At 41.7% G+C, this 20468-nt stretch overlaps 1 protein-coding gene across 18 annotated transcripts in view; it reads right to left on the bottom strand.

Moving 5' to 3' along the window:
* The window catches only part of DLGAP1 (DLG associated protein 1), a 1249429-nt gene that overhangs the window by 214943 nt on the left and 1014018 nt on the right, over positions 1 to 20468 (bottom strand). The gene's annotated exons all lie outside the window — the stretch shown is intronic.

Genomic DNA, 20468 nt, shown 5'->3' on the forward strand with positions numbered 1-20468 from the left:
ATAGCTGTCCGTCTGTCTACTCTTTATTATAGTTGTCCGTCTGTCTACTCTTCTCTCATAGACAACCCCACAGGTTTTTAAAAAAAATCTTTTAAATTACAAAAGGTACATGTGTTCATATAAAAAACATAGTCAATAACTGTAAAGTGTAAAAAATAAAGGTGTCCTCTCATTGCACTTTAATTCTACTCCATTGAACATAACTTATTACTATTTAGTTTGTTATGCATCTTTATTCATTTCCTGTTGCTGCTGTAAAAAATCACTGTCTTTATTAGTGGATAGAGACAACACAAATTTATCTTATGGTTGTGGAGGTCATAAGTATGAAACAGGTCTCACTGGGCTTAGATCAAGGTGTCAGCAGGATCGTTTTCTCTAGGCTCTAGTGGAGAATGGGTTTCCTTTGCCAGCTTCTAGAGGCAGCTGTGTCCTGGAATCATGGCCCTTCCTCCACCTCTAAACCCAGCAATGGCCAGTCGAGTCTTTCCCAGCTGCGCCCCTCTGATTCTGATTCTGATTCTGACGCGCCTGCCTCCCCCTCTCACTTGTAAGGACCCCTGTGAGTACATTGAGCCCATCCAGATAATCCAGGGCAATCTCTCTATTTTATTATTATTAAAAAAATATTTATTTGGTGTGTCGGGTCTTAGTTGCGGCATGAGGGATCTTTCGTCGAGGCCCGTGGGCTCCTCTCTAGTTGTGGTGCGCGGACTTAGTTGCCCCGCGGCATGTGGGATCTTAGTTCCCTGAACACGGATCGAACCCGTGTCCCCGGCACTGGAAGGTGGATTCTTAACCACTGGACCACGAGGGAAGTCCCAATCTCCCTATTTTAAAGTCAGCTGGTTCATAACCTTAATTTCATCTGCACTAAACTCTCTGTTGCCAAATAACATATTCACTGGTTCTGGGATTAGGATGTGGACATCTTTGCGGGCTGTTACTCTGCTTATCACAGGATCCTTCCATGTATTTTTCTTCTTTTATATTCATAGATCCATATCGTTATGGAGAAATATTTATTTTCTAATATGTGATTTTTAAAAGTGTGAGATACCATATATATATATATATGTGATATTATATATTTTGATTTTCTCAATAAGTAATTTATCTTGTACACTTTTTTGGGGGTCAGTTCTTTTGGAGGCTGACACTGTTTTTAATGATTGCATAGTACCCCATAGTTTATTTAAACATTTTCCTATTAATGGACATTTAAGGCAGCTTCAAATGTTTTACCCTTGCATGTATATATATCTGTGCCCTTAGACAAGACTGACTACAGCACGCATGTCCATAAGTGGATCCTTTGGGAGCAAAGAACATAGGTCTATTTTCAAAGGGCATTAAAACATTTTATTTAAAGTTTTAAACCATATTTGCCAATTACATACCATTAAATACTGTAGAAGTTTAAAAACAGAAGATTATTTACTGTTCAAATTCTTAAAAACTCGGTAAGTTTACATCTTTCCTTTTTTTGACTGATTGATTCAACTGCTACTCATCTGTGTGCAAAGTATGCATCATGTAACTTGATTTTATCAAAACACAGCTATTGTCATAGTTACTGTTGCCTATTTATTTGTTTAAGAAACTGTATAGGAGATTTCTGGATATAAATCTGTATCCCAAGCTGTTCTCAGTCACCATCTTGGTTGGGAGGTGAAAAGGATGCCTCAGGGATCATTAAAATTCACTTTCGCTCCAAGAGTTTAGTATGAAATATTAGGTACAAACCAACTGGACCAGACCAGTCATGCGAGGAGGGACTTTGCTGGTGTTTATGGTCCATGTGTCAGACAACTTGGGGAGAACGTGGGCAAAGACCCAGAATCCCTTTAATGGCCTAGCTTGATTTTGAGGAAAAAGAAAATGCTGGCAATGACTCACAAAGGTCCACCCAATCTTGCCTTTCTTGTGGTCATTAGATTAGTTGTACAGCGACTGGACCACTGTAAGGTGGCCTCTTCCCAAGGATGCTAAGTCTGGAAACTTGGCTTATGCCAAGTATGAGGGTTGAGGCGACAAGGAAATGAGTCCCTTCCACACCAAGAGAAACTTTATGTTAAATATTCTAAAAGTTAAAGTCTCAACTAACAAAAACATCTGCCGTGTTTTTACTCTCCTGACAAACTATCTTACCTCTTTACAGACCTCAAGGGTCCTATTTCCCTTTACTCTGGATAAGAACACGACTTACCTTCTTTTCAAACTTATAATTGCATTTCTTTTAAAATGTTTTTGACCTCTTTTACTGCGACCTGTGTTTTTTTTTTTTAAATTGTATATTTTAATCCCAGTTCCTTTTGTTCAGAAGGGTTGCAGGGTATAAGATCAATATATAAAAATCAATTAGATTTCTGCATAGTAGCTGCAGACAAAGTGAAAATTAAATTAAGGAAACAACTCTATTTACAATAGCATCAAAAAGAATAAAATACTGGGCTTCCCTGGTGGCGCAGTGGTTGAGAGTCCGCCTGCCGATTCAGGGGATACGGGTTCGTGCCCCGGTCCGGGAAGATCCCACATGCCGCGGAGCAGCTGGGCCCGTGAGCCATGGCCGCTGAGCCTGAGCGTCCGGAGCCTGTGCTCCGCAGCGGGAGAGGCCACAACAGTGAGAGGCCCGTGTACCGCAAAAATAAATAAATAAATAAATAAAAATAAAATAAAATACTTAGGACCGTATTTAGCAAAAAGAAACGTGCCAAACTTATACTCTGAAAACCACAAAACTACAAAGTCATGGAAAGAAATTCAAGACATTGATTGGGAGACAATATTTGAAGATGACAGTACTCCCCAAGCTGATCTATAGATTCAGTGCATCCCTATCAAAATACAAGCTGGCATCTTTGCAGAAATTGACAAGCTGATCCTAAAACTCCTATGGAAATTCAAGGGACCCAGAATAGCCAAAGCAATCTGTAAAAGGAACAAAATTGGAGGGCTCACATTTCCCAGTTTCAAAACTTACTACAAAAGCTGCAGTAATGAAGATAGCAACTAAAGAAAACATAGATAAATTGGATTTCATCAAACTTAAAAACATTGGCAATTCTAAGGACACTGTCAAGAGAATGAAAGGAAAACTCGCAGAATGGGATAAACATTTTTGCATATCATATCTCTGATGAGGAACTTATATCTGTAAGAACTCCTACAACCAACTCAAGAATTAAAAGACAAGTGACCCACTTAAAAATGAGTAAAGGTTCTGAATAGATATTTCTCCAGACAAGATATACAAGTGACCAATAAGCACATGGAAAGATGCTCAATATCATTAGCTATCAGGGAGATGCAAATCAGAACCATAACGAAATACCACTAGGATGGCTATAATTAATAATATAGGTCATAACAAGGTTGGCCAGGATGTGGAGAAGTTGGAACCCACCACGTGTGGTGGGAATGTAACGTGGTGCAACCACTTTGGAAAACAGTCTGGCGGTTCCTCAAAAGGTTAAACCTAAAGTTGTCATATGACCCAGCAAGTCCACTCCTAGGTATGTACCCAGGAGAAGTGAAAACAGGCCACAGAGTCCATAGCAGCATTATTCATAATAGTCCACACGTGGATACAATCCAAATGTCCATCAACTGAAGAATGGATAAATAAAATGTGGTACATTCATACAATGGAATATTACTGAGCCGTAAAAAGAAAGGAAGTACTTATACATGCTACAACGTGGATTAGCCTTGAAAACGTGCTAAGTCAATCACAAAGGACCACATTTATGAAATAAATGTCCAGAAGAGATGAGTCCATAGAGACAGAAAGTAGATTGAGGGTTGTCTAGGTCTGGAGGAGGGGTTGAGGGGAAATACGGAAAAGAGGCATAGGGGTTTTGGGGATGATGAAAATGTTCTAAAATTGATTGTGGTAGTGTTTGCTCAACTGTGAAGATGCTAGCAACCATGTTCCTGTCTACTCTAAATGGATGGATTGCATGGCATGTACATTTTATCTCCATAAAGCTGTAATAAAAAGAGAGTAATAGCCGTTTGAAGGTGCTTGCTTATGAATAAAAGGCTTTTCCCTTCCTGGCTCCTGAAGCAACTTCTGGAAGTGGTGGTAATGGTGATGGAGGTGGCAATCCTTTGTACTTTCATTTGTAAGCACTGAGGCAAGGTTGTTCCCACCCGGGAGGCTGCCTGGTGGGCTCATTTCTTTCCCGGTACAGGTTTTGAGTGTCCAAAAAAACCCCCTAATTTCAAAATATGGAGTATGTGGTCTTTCATCCACAGCAGGAGTCATTTGGAAGACTAGAGTGGAAACAAACAGTGTCTGTGTGTATGCTTGCACACACATGTGTAAGGGGAGAGGTGGATTAAGGAAGAAGCACCAGCCTTCCAGCCATAGTGTGTCCCTGGGCGCCATGCCAGGGCTTCCTGGAAGGTCGCTGGGTCCACAGTTTCAGGCACCAGAACAAGATGCCTGACCTGGGCTGCTTCCTCCTCCAGCCCCCAGGGGTTGGGTCTCTGTGCCCCAGCAACCGGGCTTCATGGAATTACTTACCATCCTCTTCCCCAGTTCTCTATTCTATCAAAATTAGTGCTCCATTTTCTTCTTTCTTTCCCCCTTCAAACTGTTCTAGTCTCAGGAGAGATTTGGGTCTGCTTTCTGTGTGTGTGTGTGATTTTATTTTTACATCCTGGGGATTCTATTTTTACTCCTCTGCTCAGGTGTCCAAATGAAGATATTTTCTCCCAGTCGGCGGCAACGCAGCCGCAGTGTCAGTGTGTTCTGTGATTAGGCTCCTTTGAGGGGCCCCGCGCCTGCCCGGCCCCACCGCCACCGGGCTGCTCTTCACTGCACCCACTCCAGCTGCTGCCACAAGGACGATGTGCGATGCTCGGGCTGGTTCTGCAGCCACAGCCAGGGGAAGGGGCGTCCTGGAAAGCCTATCTTGCTAAAGACGAAATCAAGGAAACAAAACTGAGCTCTAGAAGTGCTCTCAAGTTCAACGTTTTTTCCTCTCCCGCAGCGGAGCACAGGGTCCAGACGCGCAGGCTCAGCGGCCATGGCTCACGGGCCCAGCCGCTCCGCGGCATGTGGGATCCTCCCGGACCGGGGCACGAACCCGCGGCCCCTGTATCGGCAGGCGGACTCCCAACCACTGCGCTACCGGGGAAACCCAAGTTCAACGTTTTGGGTGAAACCTGTAAACTTCACAGGTCAGGGCTCTGCCACCTCCTTGGCTACATCTTCTGCCACTGGCCCCTCACCCACTCCCTGCCACTCACCCGCCTTCCTGCTGTTCCTTCTATCTGACAACCACACTCCTGCCTCAAGGCTTTCTCCAGATTTGTAAAATGCCACGCAAGTCCCCCTTTTAAATATCCGCCTCGCTTTATGGACTGAGAAAATAATGTCCACTTCCCTTCGCATGGTTTTTAATAGCCTGTGCAGCATTGGTGTATTCATTTTATTTGTGTCCGTAAATATCCCCTCACTGATGTAAGGAGTTCTGAAGGAGAGGTGTATTGGTTTCCTATCGCTGCTGTAACATATAACCTCGAACAGAGGCTTAAAGACACACAGATTGGGCTTCCCTGGTAGCGCAGTGGTTGGGAGTCCGCCTGCCGCTGCAGGGGACGCGGGTTCGTGCCCGGTCCGGGAAGATCCCACATGCCGCGGAGCGGCTGGGCCCGTGAGCCATGGCCGCTGAGCCTGCGCGTCCAGAGCCTGTGATCCGCAACGGGAGAGGCCACAGCAGTGAGAGGCCCGCATACCGCAAAAAAAACCCCCCCCAAAACCCCCACAGATTTAGAATCCATCCCCAGTAGATCTGCTTTAAGACAAAAAAATGCTAGAGGTACGTTCTCAGATGGAAAGATAATGATACCAGAGGGAAAACTAGAACATGAGGAATTCAGGAAAAACAACTGAAATGGTAAATATCTGGCTACAGAGGCTATTTTACACTTCTCACGTTCTTTACAATATGTATGTCGTGGAAAGCAAATGCAGAACATCATTTAATGGGATTTTTGGTATGTGAAAATATATGTGATGATTATAACAAAAAGGGGAGAGAGAAAATGGTGTTATATTTTTGGGGGAAATATTAACTCCAGGTAGACTATGGAAAGTTAGGTATGAAATAAGTAATCCTGAAAATAACCACTCAAAACATCTATACAAAGAGAGAGAGTCACAGAGCCAATAGAAAAATTAAAGTGGAATATGAGTGCTATTTGAATATTTCAAAGGAAGACAGGAAAGAGGAGACAGGAACAAAAATCATGGAGACAAACAGAAAATGACATCAACATTGTAAACTGATGTCCAGTCATATCCATAATTGTATTAAATGTAAATGATCTAAACTGCCGCCCCCCCCCCCCCCAATTTATTATCTTACAGTTCTGGGGATAGGAAGTCCAAAATGGGTCTTATGGCCACAATCAAAGAGTCAGTAGATGTTCCAGGGGAGAATCTCTTCCCTTGTCTTTTCCCTTCTAGAGGCAGTCTGCGTTCCTTAGCTTGTAGCCCCTTCCTTCACCTCCAAAGCCAGCAATATAGCATCATCCAGTCTCTCCTTCTCTGGCCTCTGCATCTGTCCTCATCTCCTTCTCTGATTCTGACCCTTCTGCCTCCCTTTTATATATCTTGTGATTGCATTTCCAGCTCAAGATCCTTAATCACATTTGCAAAGTCCATCTGCCATGTAAGGTAACATATGCGTACGTTCTGGGGATTATCATGTGGACTTTTTTTTTGGGGGGGGGGTGTCATTATTCTACTTTCCACAGAGGCTGATAGCTCACATGGTTCCAATGCATTATTTTATAGGCCAAATACTTCCATTTGGCTTTTATGATGATGATTAGATAGTCACCTATTTAGGGCCAGAAGAGATAAAGTAGCTACAGATAATAGAAACAAAACCAGAAGGAACCTCAGGAACAAACTTCAGTGTTGAATCCCAGATATAGGAAAATTCAGTGTTGAAACCCAGATATAGGAAAATATATTATTTATATTTGTCTGATAGGTTTTATGGGAAGAGTGAGAGCCTACATTACGGAGGTCTGATATGTTTCCTTTAACTTGAACTTATAGAAAAGTAGAGCATGGTGGTAACTCATTTTCTGAAAGATTTTAGAATGATTTTTTTTTTGATGTGGCTATGTTAAAATATCTAATGAGAATAAATGAGTAAAAATAGCAAGGAAGTAGATGTGAGTTCAGTGAATAAATATCTTTCTGATCAAGAGAGGTATCATCAGTGGAAAAGGCTATCAGAGGTATGTGTACCCTCAGACTGGAGAAATGTAAGCAGAAATTTGAACTAAATGTCCAGGATGCTATCAGAGAACCCTCAGACTTTAACAGTCCTTGATTCTAACAAGGAAGTCTCAGCATTTGGGCCATCTGCTGTCACAGGTGAGAGTATGGGGTTCTCACTGAACAAAGACCAAACTTTTTAAGTGAACCTCAAAAAATAAGCTAAGTGAATGGACAGCATGGGTGATTAATACAATTTTCATTCGTAAATGACTTTCAAGCACTGCATGTGTTGTATAAAATAAGGCATTTGAGCTCAAGAAGTTTTTCAGTGAGGTCTCGTTCATTTACCAAAAGCTTGATATTAACAATGAACTCCGGCTTGGAGCTCAGAGTTAAAGCTTAGTGGCAAGACAGGCAGAGAAAGACAAATACCTCATGATCTCCTTAACGTGGAATGTAAAGAAGCCTAACTCATAGAAGCAGAGAGTAGAACAGTGGTTACCAGGGGATGAGGGTGGGGGAAGAGGGGAGATGTTGGTCAAAAGGTACAAAGTTGCAATCATGTAGGGTACATAAGTCTGCAGATTGAATGTACAACATGATGACTGCAGTTAATTATACTGTATTTCATACCGGAAATGTGCTAACGGGGTAGATTTCAAATGTTCTCAACACAAAACAAATAGTAATGATGTGAGGTGCTGATGTGTTAACACCACCAGTGTGACTGTAGCAATCATTTTACGATGTACACGTATATCAAATCATCATGCTTATGCCTTAAATATATACAATTTTTATTTTGAAAAAAGCATGGCAAATGAATGTCCTTCAGTGGGGAAAACAACTCAAAAGAGATTTCATGGATTGTATCATTTGCCTTTTTACATTATCATAAATGAAAATGGCCATTATCAAATGGTGGATTCGGAGACAAAAAATGGGAGATTTAGCAGTGGTTATTTATACAACAAGCAGAGGTAAAGAGCATTGCACGACAGTTTATGCTTCTGAAACAAAGTTTAGGAAAAATGTTAACGGTCATCAAAACGAAGTGGGCTTGTCTTTTTTGGGCATGGAAATATTGTCACATTAAAGTGAATGAGAGGAAAATGAGCATATATGAATATGGTAGATTTCCTTATGATTTCACTGTGGTTAGTATTGTTTAATTGATGAGTCATAAAAACATAGCATTACATGAGGACAAAGGGGACTTCACTGTCTTCTGGGAGGTGTCTTTTGTTCTTACTGGACTTAATTTCTTCTGAAAAATGAATGGAAAGTCACCCAAAGTTTGGAATTTCTTTTGACTCCAAAATTCTTCCAGAAATGGGTCACTCTGGAAGGGGCAAGGAGAAGCCCAGGACATGAGGACTTTGAAGTTGCTTAGCTTTTCCAGAACTCTCTTTCTTCGTCTGAAACACGAGAGTTGGGCTAGGGATAATTCATCAGTGCTAACATTTGATCATTTCAGGCAAAGATGATCATATTACGGGAGAAAGGCAGGGAGGAAACTTTTTAAAAGATAAAATAGGTGAGTCCAGAGCAACAAAGGAAGTGAAATATTTCTGCCTGATCTTTTCCGCTTACTCTTCTCAACCCTGGCTGCTCTGGGAAGGTAGGTTATCATGAACCCGCTCTGCCTTCACAGGGAGAGACAAAGGAAAGCAAGTTATTCCTAGTCTACAAACATATTTCAAACCTATAAGATGCTAAAAATAATTTCCACTTGTACAACACGCTTTCTCTGAGGATTACAAACAACTATGATTAGGGTTATTTGGCCAATGGGAAAATTTGGGCTTTGAGTTAGAGGTTTTCAAAGTCATTACACTTTGGCAGGTTCCTCTGGCACTCCGTGCTGTGTATCAGATGTAATCCTACCAGTGCTGGCTTGCCAATCCTACCCCTGTTGTTCTGGAATTACTTTTGCCATATAATGTAGCCGTTACAAAGGAGAAGTATAAAGCCCGCATAAGCACGTGGAGAAACGGCTACAAGTCAATGCTTAAGTAGAAAAAAGCAGAACAGAAAATTATATGTCCATGATCATTATAACTACCTAAAAAAATGTATGCCTATAGACGAAGCACTGAAAAGACCTGCTAAAAACAAGCAACAACAACCAAACCACCCCAGTAATGTGATATTATAGCTAATTTTTCCGTTCAAAACTCTTTTAATGTTGTAGGTCACTTATACATTTACTGTTTTCTTCATTCACATGAGAATTTATTGGCATCTACTGTGTGCCAGTACCTACAGTGTTGGTCACTGAAGCAACAGATGGCTATGAAAGTCTAGTTCTCAATCTAGTCCTGCCCCTAGTTTAGCAGAGAGTAATATGTAGACAGACGGTTAAGACACAGTGAGATATCAGACATAGAAAGCAAACTTATGGTTACCAAAGGAGAAGGAGGAGAGAGGGATGAATTAGGAGTTTGGGATTAACAGATACACACCACTATATATAAAACAGATAAACATTAAGGACCTACTGTAGAGCTCAGGGAACTCTATTCAATATTTTGTAATAACCTATAAGGGAAAAGAATCTGAAAAAAATAGAAATATGTGTCTGTATAACTGAATCATTTTGCTGTACCAATGAAACTAAGACAACATTGTAAATCAACTATACTTCAATTTAAAAAATTAAATATATAAATGAATTTACTTACAAAACAGATATAAACTCACATTGGTAACCGTAAGTTTGTTTTCTAAGGGGAAAGGGAGGTGGGGTGGGGAAAATTAATAGTATGGACTTAACAGATACACACTACTATATATAAAATAGATGAGCAACAAGGATTTACTGTATAGCACAGGGAACTCTATTCAATATCTTGTAATAGCCTATAGTGGAAAATAATCTGAAAAAATATATGTAACTGAATCCCTTTGCTGTACACCTGAAGCTAACATACTATCGTAAATCCACTATATTTCAATTAAAAAGAAAAGGGAATTCCCTGGTGGTCCAGTGGTTAGGACACTTCCACTGCAGGGGGCATGGGTTTGATCCCTAGTCAGGGAACTAAGATCCTAGGGGGGAAAAAGAGAAGAAAGTAAAACAAAACAACAACAATAACAAGACATAGTGAGATAAGTCCTTGAAGAATCTGATGAAGAAGAGAATTTATTAGAGAAATATTTAGGAGACATAATTAATAGACTTTAAAGACCTGCTGAAGTAGAGGCTGAAGGAAAAGGAGGTGACAGAGGGGAACCCAGGGAGCCCACTCACGCAGGGTTTAGATCATGATGTCACTCCCTGAGGCAGGGAATGGAGAAGAGGAAACAGGTAGGAAGAGAGTGAAGCGTCCCATTGTGACATCTTTCAATACCAAGGTGTCAGTGTGTCATTCAGAGGTAGCTGGGAACCTTCTAGAAGATGTGGAGCTCAGTTGAAAGCCCTCGGCTGAAGAGGTCGATTTGATTTGAGAGTTAAAACCAAGCAGACGATAAATGACTCTGCAAAAGTGGATGAGCTTGTCTACAGAGGCAGCATCAAACGAGGAGAGACAAAGACCAAGTATCCAAGGAGACGGCGAAGGATGGGGCACCTACAAGACAGGGAGAGGGGATGGTCTGATGTTTAGGATGAGAGCAAAGAGAGAGCGGAGCCGACAGAAGAGTTTCAGGAAGACAGTGGCCAACAGATAAAATGTACAGACAGGTCAACAAAGGTGAGAACTCCACAATGCCCTTGGCAGAAGCATTTGGGAGGACATGAGTGATCTTAAGTGTTCGTGAAAAATACAGAAGAAGTGCTAGTGTCACATTTTAAAAAGAGAAATTTAGGTTTGAAAGAATAAAAAAAACAGTAAAAGGAAATACCAGAACTTAGGCACCATACTAAGGTCATCAGCAATAATAGTTTTAATTGTCAGAGGGTCTGTTTTGGAAACTGTTGGAAGCAGTAGGTCTGGTACATAAATTATTTCGGAGTCAAAGAAGATTCTTAGAGCCTAAATGGGGGCAAATGTTGATAAGTTCCTCCTTAGTTCAAGGATCAACTAAGTATTGTCGATTTTTAGTTTGGGGAAATGCCTATTGGCCCCCAGATCACATGTCAGGATCAGTGGAAAATTAAAAAATTCAAAGTCTACAAAAAGATTTTAGAATGAGCTAGAATGAGAAGGACTCTTTGTTTAGTTGTAACACAAGCAGATCCCCGGCGGTGCTCTTTCTTTGTATGGACAGTTTCAGAGTCTCCCCAAGTCTTTGTTCTTCTTATCTCTCACACGAGGAAGTGGGATTCAATTGTGGTTTTCATGATCTGGTTTATTCCAGAAAAGCAGGGAACAGGCGCTAGATTTAACCGAAGGAAGAGTACTTGCCCGTGTTTCTTTTAAATACGATGTGTCCACGACAGAATCGGAGGAGAAGGGGAGAGCTCGATGGTTTTTAGGGCCGTGGACGCTAAGTTTTTGGCTTTGGGAAGAGGGACGGGTCCCTCTGAGGGAGTCATCGTGAGGGTATTTGGTAGGGAATCAGCATCTGTCACAAGGAGGCTGGGAGATTTATGTGCTTCCCAGGGAGGGCCCTGAACTTGCTTTCAGCCTGAGATAAATCACTGTCACTTTGCAGACAGGCACAGACATATATGGAGGCTACTTTTGCTTCATTAAAACAAAAGAACCAACCAGGCTCCCACAGATGTGGTTTCTGCCTCGTAGAAATGACAGAATCCATTAGTGCAGGTTCACCTTCACGGGATGCCATGGGCAGGACTTCTGGGGCTGAGGCAATAAAGACCTGTCAACTATGATGATGTTTCTGGAGAACAGGTGGGGAAGAGGTGGCAGCTCATCAGGCTATGAGAAATGATATCCCTCGGAAAAGTAGGTGCAATGTCATAATACACTTGACAAGCACCATATCTTCTAGCAACTTTGCGAGGCACGATGCTAATTACTAATCAAAATTGGCTCAATTTAGCATAGCAGTAGTCACCAGAAATCATCAGAGATGGGAAAGCTTGTAAAAAACAGCGTTTCTTTCTTTCCCCTTGTTATTTCGTACATGTTCGTTACTACAATGGGGTCAGAAAACTCAAAGTGCCTCCTAAGAACAATGGGCCCTGGATTCATACAGCTGGCTCGAATCCAGAGCTGTCGAAGTCTAGTCTGGGTTGCATGATGCTGTTTACTGAAGCAAGGTGGTGTGTGTGTGTGTGCGCGCGCATGTGTGTGAGAGAGAGAGAGCTTGAGAAAAAACACACACATATCTAAGTGTCAGTGGTCATCTTTATGTAATGTATATGGTATACATAGATAGCTGTGCACTGTACGTGAATTAAAACGTATTTTCCTAAAAAGTGTAACAATCTCTGCAACTTAAAGCCTGATATTCAGGGTGAGCAACACAAACAAAGCACTATTGAAACAGGCAAGTAGGCAATCTGTCATTTTTAATGGCAAAGTCACGTGTCGACCCCCATCTGCTCCCACCTCCGTGCGGTAGACCCTCCACCTACGGCCGGCTGGCTCGAGCCTTAACCCACTCCATGTCCGACCTGCATTCTATCCCGGGAGCCCCAGCCACTCGGCCCTGGATCCTCACTCGCCTGCCCAGCAGTGGCCTCCTGCCTTACGCTGAGCTGGGGCTACTGCAGACGTTATGATGGGACATTCTGTTCTGCTTTGGTGTCATGCTGACCTCTCAGATGGAGACCCTGACCTCTCGCTTTCCTCCTCTCAACCCGTCCACCGTGGAGGTGGGACCCTGACTCTGCATTTCCCCTGCAGGCTCAGCATCCATCACAGACCAGAAGGAACCAGGTGATTCTCTGACCCGACCAGCACCTGCAGCTGTCACGATAACGTACTGGATGCAGCTTGCGTGCCTCCCAGGTCCTTTTGGTCCTGCTTGACCCCTCGGACTCAGCCCCAGCGAGCCTCTGGGCCTGTGGAGCCTCAGGCTTCCTTACTGGGTGACTGGAGGGACCAAATGTCACAACTCCAAAGTGTGGCCCAATTAATACCCTGTGGGAGCAAGTTTTGACCAAGGAGAGACAGGAAACTGGAAGGAACTTGCAGACAAACTGCTTGTCCTTTCACTCTTTGATGGAATGTTCCAGAATGCAGTGGTTCCATATGGTCTCCTTGGAGACATCCCTTGTAACCAAATAATCAGCTATGTTTTCCTGCAAAGCCCCGGCCAGCTTGGTAATGTCCCCCCTTGCTCCTGCTCTGCCTTTTGCCCAGCCTGACATCACCCTCCCTGTCTGGCCTCCTTTTCCTTTGAGGAAGAGCATGGAAGCTCTATCTCGGGTGCCATTTCTGGGGAACTGGGTTGAGACACACAACATGACCTGGATGGCAAGATGCCCTGGCAGAAGGAGGGTCCGCTCACAGGCCAGCCACCCTAGGCTCCACTCCACCCGCTCATAACTTCTCTGGTCCCTGTGGTTAAAGTTCAAGTCTGCGTCACCCCAGTGGCCAAGTAGGTTATGGTAAAAATGGATGGATTCTTGGATATTTTGGGAATTGTTCTGTATGGCCATGTGTTTTGGGGCCTAGAAAAAGGAAAAGAGGTTTTGGCTCAATATTTATAAGTTTTAGCAGTCCCAAGTACAATAGGTCCTGTTAGGAGCGGTGAGTTAGTGACACCCTTGCAGAGAAGCTCAACCTTGGGCTGGTGACCACCCTTGGGGAGACAGTAAGAGGCACTGATGCACAGGCTTGATTTTGCATGAGGACTGATTCTGTGAAAACATATTTACAGCATTTATTTTTCTTAAATATTTACCAGTTCACATTTTTAAAGGTTGTAGTATTATTCCTGTTACAAGGGCAATATTACAAGGGCAATTTTGTGAAACAAGAGCATAGATGAAACCTCATCGAAATGGTCCTTGGGGACCACCCCCACTGTTCACTAACAGTGGGTATGTCTTTGCCTCAAAATGCTCCATATAGGCTGGGGGCTCATGGATTTCCAGATACTGCGAGCAAGATACAATGTGTGTGTGTGTGCTGTTTGGGGAGAATGTTCATAGTTTCCATTGGCTCCTCAAAAGGGCATGTGCCTAAATAAATAAATAAATACTTAAAGAATCAATCCTTGGCCTAATAAAAGAAATGTTTAGATCCTGGACCTTCAAGATGGCGGAGGAGTGAGACGTGGAGATCACCTTCCTCCCCACAAATACATCAAAAATACAGCTACAGGGCTTCCCTGGTGGCGCAGTGGTTGAGGTTCCACCTGCCGATGCAGGGGACGTGGGTTCGTGCCCCGGTCTGGGAAGATCCCACATGCCGTGGAGCAGCTGGGCCCGTGAGCCATGGCCGCTGGGCCTGCGCGTCCGGAGCCTGCGCTCCGCGGCAGGAGAGGCCACAGCAGTGAGAGGCCCACGTACTGCAAAAAAAAAAAAAAAAAATACAGCTACATGTGGAACAACTCCTACAGAATACCTACTGAATGCTGGCAGAAGACCTCACACTTCCTGAAAGGCAAGAAACTCCCCACATACCTGGCAGTGTGGCTGACAGGGTCTTGGTGCTCCGGCCGGGTGTCAGGCCTGAGCCTCTGAGGTGGGAGAGCCGAGTTCAGGATATTGGACCATCAGAGACCTCCTGGCCCCAAATAATATCAATCGGCAAGAGCTCTCCCAGAGATCTCCATCTCAACGCTAAGACCCAGCTCAACGACCAGCAAGCTCCAGTGTTGGACACCCCATGCCAAACAACTAGTAAGACAGGAACACAGCCCCACCCATTAGCAGAGAGGCCTGCCTAAAATCATACTAAGTTCACAGACACCACAAAACACACCACTGGACGTGGTCCTGCCCACCAGAAAGACAAGCAGCCTCATCCACCAGAACGTAGGCACCAGTCCCCTCCACCAGGAAGCCTACACAACCCACGGAACCAACCTTAGCCACTGGGGGCAGACACCAAAAACAACGGGAACTACGAATCTGCAGCCTGCAAAAAGGAGACCCCAAACACAGTAAGGTAAGCAAAATGAGAAGACAGAGAAACACACAGCAGATGAAGGAGCAAGGTAAAAACCCACCAGACTAAACAAATGAAGAGGAGATAGGCAGTCTACCTGAAAAAGAATTCAGAGTAATGATAGTAAAGATGATCCAGAATCTTGGAAATAGAATGGAGAAAATACAAGAAATATTTAACAAGGACCTAGAAGAACTAAAGAGCAAACAAACAATCATGAACAACACAATAAATGAAATTAAAAATTCTCTAGAAGGGATCAATAGCAGAATAACTGAGGCAGAAGAACGGATAAGTTAACTGGAAGATAAAATAGTGGAAATAACTACCGCAGAGCAGAATAAAGAAAAAAGAATGAAAAGAATTGAGGACAGTCTCAGAGACCTCTGGGGCAATGTTAAAAGCACCAACACTCGAATTATAGGGGTCCCAGTAGAAGAAGAGAAAAAGAAAGGGATTGAGAAAATATTTGAAGAGATTATAGTTGAAAACTTCCCTAATATGGGTGAGGAAGTAGCCAATCAAGTCCAGGAAATGCAGAGTCCCATACAGGATAAATCCAAGGAGAAACATGCCAAGACACATATTAATCAAACTATCAAAAATTAAATACAAAGAAAAAATATTAAAAGCAGCAAGGGAAAAGCAACAAATAACATACAAGGGAATCCCCATAAGGTTAACAGTTGATCTTTCAGCAGAAACTCTGCAAGCCAGAAGGGGGTGGCAGGACATATTTAAAGTGATGAAAGGGAAAAAGCTACAACCAAGATTACTCTACCCAGCAAGGATCTCATTCATTTGATGGAGAAATTAAAACCTTTACAGACAAGCAAAAGCTAAGAGAATTCAGCACCACCAAACCAGCTTTACAACAAATACTAAAGGAACTTCTCTAGGCAGGAAACACAAGAGAAGGAAAAGACCTACAATAACAAATGCAAAACAATTAAGAAAATGATAAATGGAAAAAAAAATTGATAACCACCTTAAATGTAAATGGATTAAATGCTCCAACCAAAAGACACAGACTGTCTGAATGGATACAAAAACAAGGCCCATATATGTGCTGTCTACAAGAGACCCACTTCAGACCTAGGGACACATACAGACTGAAAGTGATGGGATGGAAAAACATATTCCATGCAAATGGAAAACAAAAGAAAGCTGGAGTAGCAATTCTCATATCAGACAAAATAGACTTTCAAATAAAGACTATAACAGGAGACAAAGAAGGACACTACATAATGATCAAGGGATCAATCCAAGAAGAAAATATAACAATTGTAAATATTTATGCACCAACATAGGAACACCTCAATATATAAGGCAAATGTTGACGGCCATAAACGGGGAAATTGACAGTAACACAATCATAGTAGGGGACTTTAACACCCCACTTTCACCAATGGACAGATGAACCGTAATGAAAAGAAATAAGGAAACACAAGCTTTAAATGACACATTAAACAAGATGGACTTAATTGATATTTATAGGACATTCCATCCAAAAACAACAGGATACACTTTCTTCTCAAGTGCTCATGGAACATTCTCCAGGATAGAACATATCTTGGGTCACAAATCAAGCCTTGGTAAATTTAAGAAAATTGAAATTGTATCAAGAATCTTTTCCAACCACAATGCTGTGAGACTAGATATCAGTTACAGGAAAAAAACTGTAAAAAATACAAACACATGGAGGCTATACAATGCACTACTAAATAACCAAGAGATCACTGAAGAAATCAAAGAGGAAATAAAAAAATACCTAGAAACAAATGACAATGAAAACACGATGCCCCAAAACCCATGGGATGCAGCAAAAGCAGTTCTAAGAGGGAAGTTTATAGCAATACACTCCTACCTCAAGAAACAAGAAATATCTCAAATAAACAACCTAAACTTACATCTAAAGCAATTAGAGAAAGAAGATAAAAAACCCCCAAAGTTAGCAGAAGGAAAGAAATCATACATATCAGATCAGAAATAAATGAAAAAGAAATGAAGGAAATGATAGCAAAGATCAACAAAACAAAAGCTGGTTCTTTGAGAAGATAAACAAAATTGATAAACCATTAACCAGACTTACCAAGAAAAAAAGGGAAAAGACTCAAATCAACAGAATTAGAACTGAAAAATGAAAAGTAACAACTGACACTGCAGAAATACAAAGGATTATGAGAGATTACTACAAGCAACTGTATGCCTACAAATTGGAGAACCTGGGAGAACTGGACAAATTCTTAGAAAAGGACAAACTTCCAAGAATGGACCAGGAATAAATAGAAAATATAAACAGACCAATCACAAGCACTTAAATTGAAACTGTGATTACAAATCTTCCAACAAACAAAAGCCCAGGACCAGATGGCTTCACAGGCGAATTCTATCAAACATTTAGAGAAGAGCTAACACCTATCCTTCTCAAACTCTTCCAAAATATAGCAGAGGGAGCAACACCCCCAAACTCATTCTACAAGGCCACCATCAACCTGATACCAAAACCAGACAAAGATGTCACACCCACAAAAAACTACAGGCCAATATCACTGATCAACATAGATGCAAAAGTCCTCAACAAAATACTAGCAAATAGAATCCAACAGCACATTAAAAGGATCATACACCATGATCAAGTGGGGTTTTTCCCGGGAATGCAAGGATTCTTCAATATATGCAAATCAATCAATGTGATATACCATATTAACAAATTGATGGATAAAAACCATATGATCATCTCAATAGATGCAGAAAAAGCTTTCGACAAAATTCAACACCCATTTATGATAAAAACTCTCCAGAAAGTAGGCATAGAGGGAACTTACCTCAACATAATAAAGCCCATATATGACAAACCCACAGCCAACATCGTTCTCAGTGGTGAAAAACTGAAACCATTTCCACTAAGATCAGGAAAAAGACAGGGTTGCCCACTCTCACCCCTATTATTCAACATAGTTTTGGAAGTTTTAGCAACAGCAATCAGAGATGAAAAAGAAATAAAAGGAATCCAAATCGGAAAAGAAGAAGTAAAATTGTCACTGTTTGCAGATGACATGATACTATACAAAGAGAATCCTAAAGATGCTACCAGAAAACTACTAGAGCTAATCAATGAATTTGGTAAAGTAGTAGGATACAGCATTAATTCACAGAAATCTCTTGCATTCCTATACACGATCGATGAAAAATCTGAAAGAGAAGTTAAGGAAATACTCCCATTTACCACTGCAACAGAAAGAATAAAATACCTAGGAATAAACCTGCCTAGGGAGACAAAAGTCCTGTATGCAGAAAACTATAAGACACTGATGAAAGAAAGAGGATACCAACAGATGGAGGGATATACCATGTTCTTAGATTGGAAGAATCAACATTGTGAAAATGACTATACTACCCAAAGCAACCTACAGATTCAGTGCAATCCCTATCAAACTACCAATGGCATTTTTCACAGAACTAGAACAAAATATTTCACAATTTGTATGGAAACACAGGAGACCCCGAATAGCAAAAGCAATCTTGAGAGAGAAAAACAGAGCTGGAGGAATCAGGCTCCCTGACTTCAGACTATACTACAAAGCTCCAGTAATCAAGACAGTATGGTACTGGCACAAAAACAGAAATATAGATCAATGGAACAGGATAGAAAGCCCAGAGATAAACCCATGTACATATGGTCACCTTATCTTTGATAAAGGAGGCAAGAATATACAATGGAGAAAAGACAGCCTCTTCAATAAGTGGTGCTGGGAAAACTGGACAGCTACATGTAAAAGAGTGAAATTAGAACACACCCCAACACCAAACACAAAAATAAACTCAAAATGGATTAAAGACCTAAATACAAGGCCAGACACTATCAAACTCTTAGAGGAAAACATAGGCAGAACACTCTATGACATAAATCACAGCAAGATCCTTTTTGACCCACCTCCTAGAGAAATGGAAATAAAACCAAAAATAAACAAATGGGACCTAATGAAATGTAAAAGCTTTTGCACAGCAAAGGAAACCATAAACAAGACGAAAAGTCAACCCTCAGAATGGGAGAAAATATTTGCAAATGAAACAACTGACAAAGGATTAATCTCCAAAATATACAAGCAGCTCATGCAGCTCAATATCAAAAAAAACAACCCAATCCAAAAATGGGCAGAAGACCTAAATAGACATTTCTCCAAAGAAGATATACAGATTGCCAACAAACACAAGAAAGGATGCGCAACGTCAGTAATCATTAGAGAAATGCAAATCAAAACTACAATGAGGTATCACCTCACACTGGTCAGAATGGCCATCATCAAAAAATCTACAAACAATAAATGCTGGAGAAGGTGTGAAGAAAAGGGAACCCTCTTGCACTGTTGGTGGGAATGTAAATTGATACAGTCACTATGGAGAACAGTATGGAGCTTCCTTACAAAACTACAAATAGAACTACCATATGACCCAGCAATCCCACTACTGGGCATATACCCTGAGAAAACCATAATTCAAAAAGAGTCATGTACCACAATGTTCATTGCAGCACTATTTACAATAGCCAGGACATGGAAGCAACCTAAGTGTCCATCGACAGATGAATGGATAAAGAAGATGTGGCACATATATAGAATGGAATATTACTCAGCCATAAAAAGAAACGAAATTGAGTTATTTGTAGTGAGGTGGACGGACCTAGAGTGTCATACACAGTCAAGTAAGTCAGAAAGAGAAAAACAAATACTGTATGCTAACGCATATATATGGAATCTAAAAGAAATGGTACTGATGAACCTAGTGGCAGGGCAGGGATAAAGACGCAGACAAAGGGAATGGACTTGAGGACATGCAGCGGAGGAAGGGGAAGTGAGAGAGTGGCATGGACATATATACACTACCAAATGTAAAATAGATAGCTAGTGGGAAGCAGCCGCATAGCACAGGGAGATCAGCTCTGTGCTTTGTGACCACATAGAGGGGTGGCATAGGATATGAAAGAAATGAACCTAAACATCCAGAATTCTCGGTAGGAGGGCAACTGTTAGACCCACCCCTCCCCCTGCCCAAGTCACAGCAAAGGTGCAGGGGCCTTTAACAAGGACACCTCAGGTATCTTCTTTGTGGATTTCTGATTTTTTTTTTTTAACACCTAAATATCCAGAAAGGACCTTCTGTCGTTTCTTCCCAGATCTGCTCCTCTCACAATCACCCCCCTGCCCCCAACCTCAGCCAGAACCCTTGCCTGGCCCCTCCCTTCA

This window comes from Pseudorca crassidens, chromosome 12, assembly GCF_039906515.1.
Source record: "Pseudorca crassidens isolate mPseCra1 chromosome 12, mPseCra1.hap1, whole genome shotgun sequence".
In the NCBI taxonomy this organism is placed as follows: Eukaryota; Metazoa; Chordata; class Mammalia; order Artiodactyla; family Delphinidae; genus Pseudorca; species Pseudorca crassidens.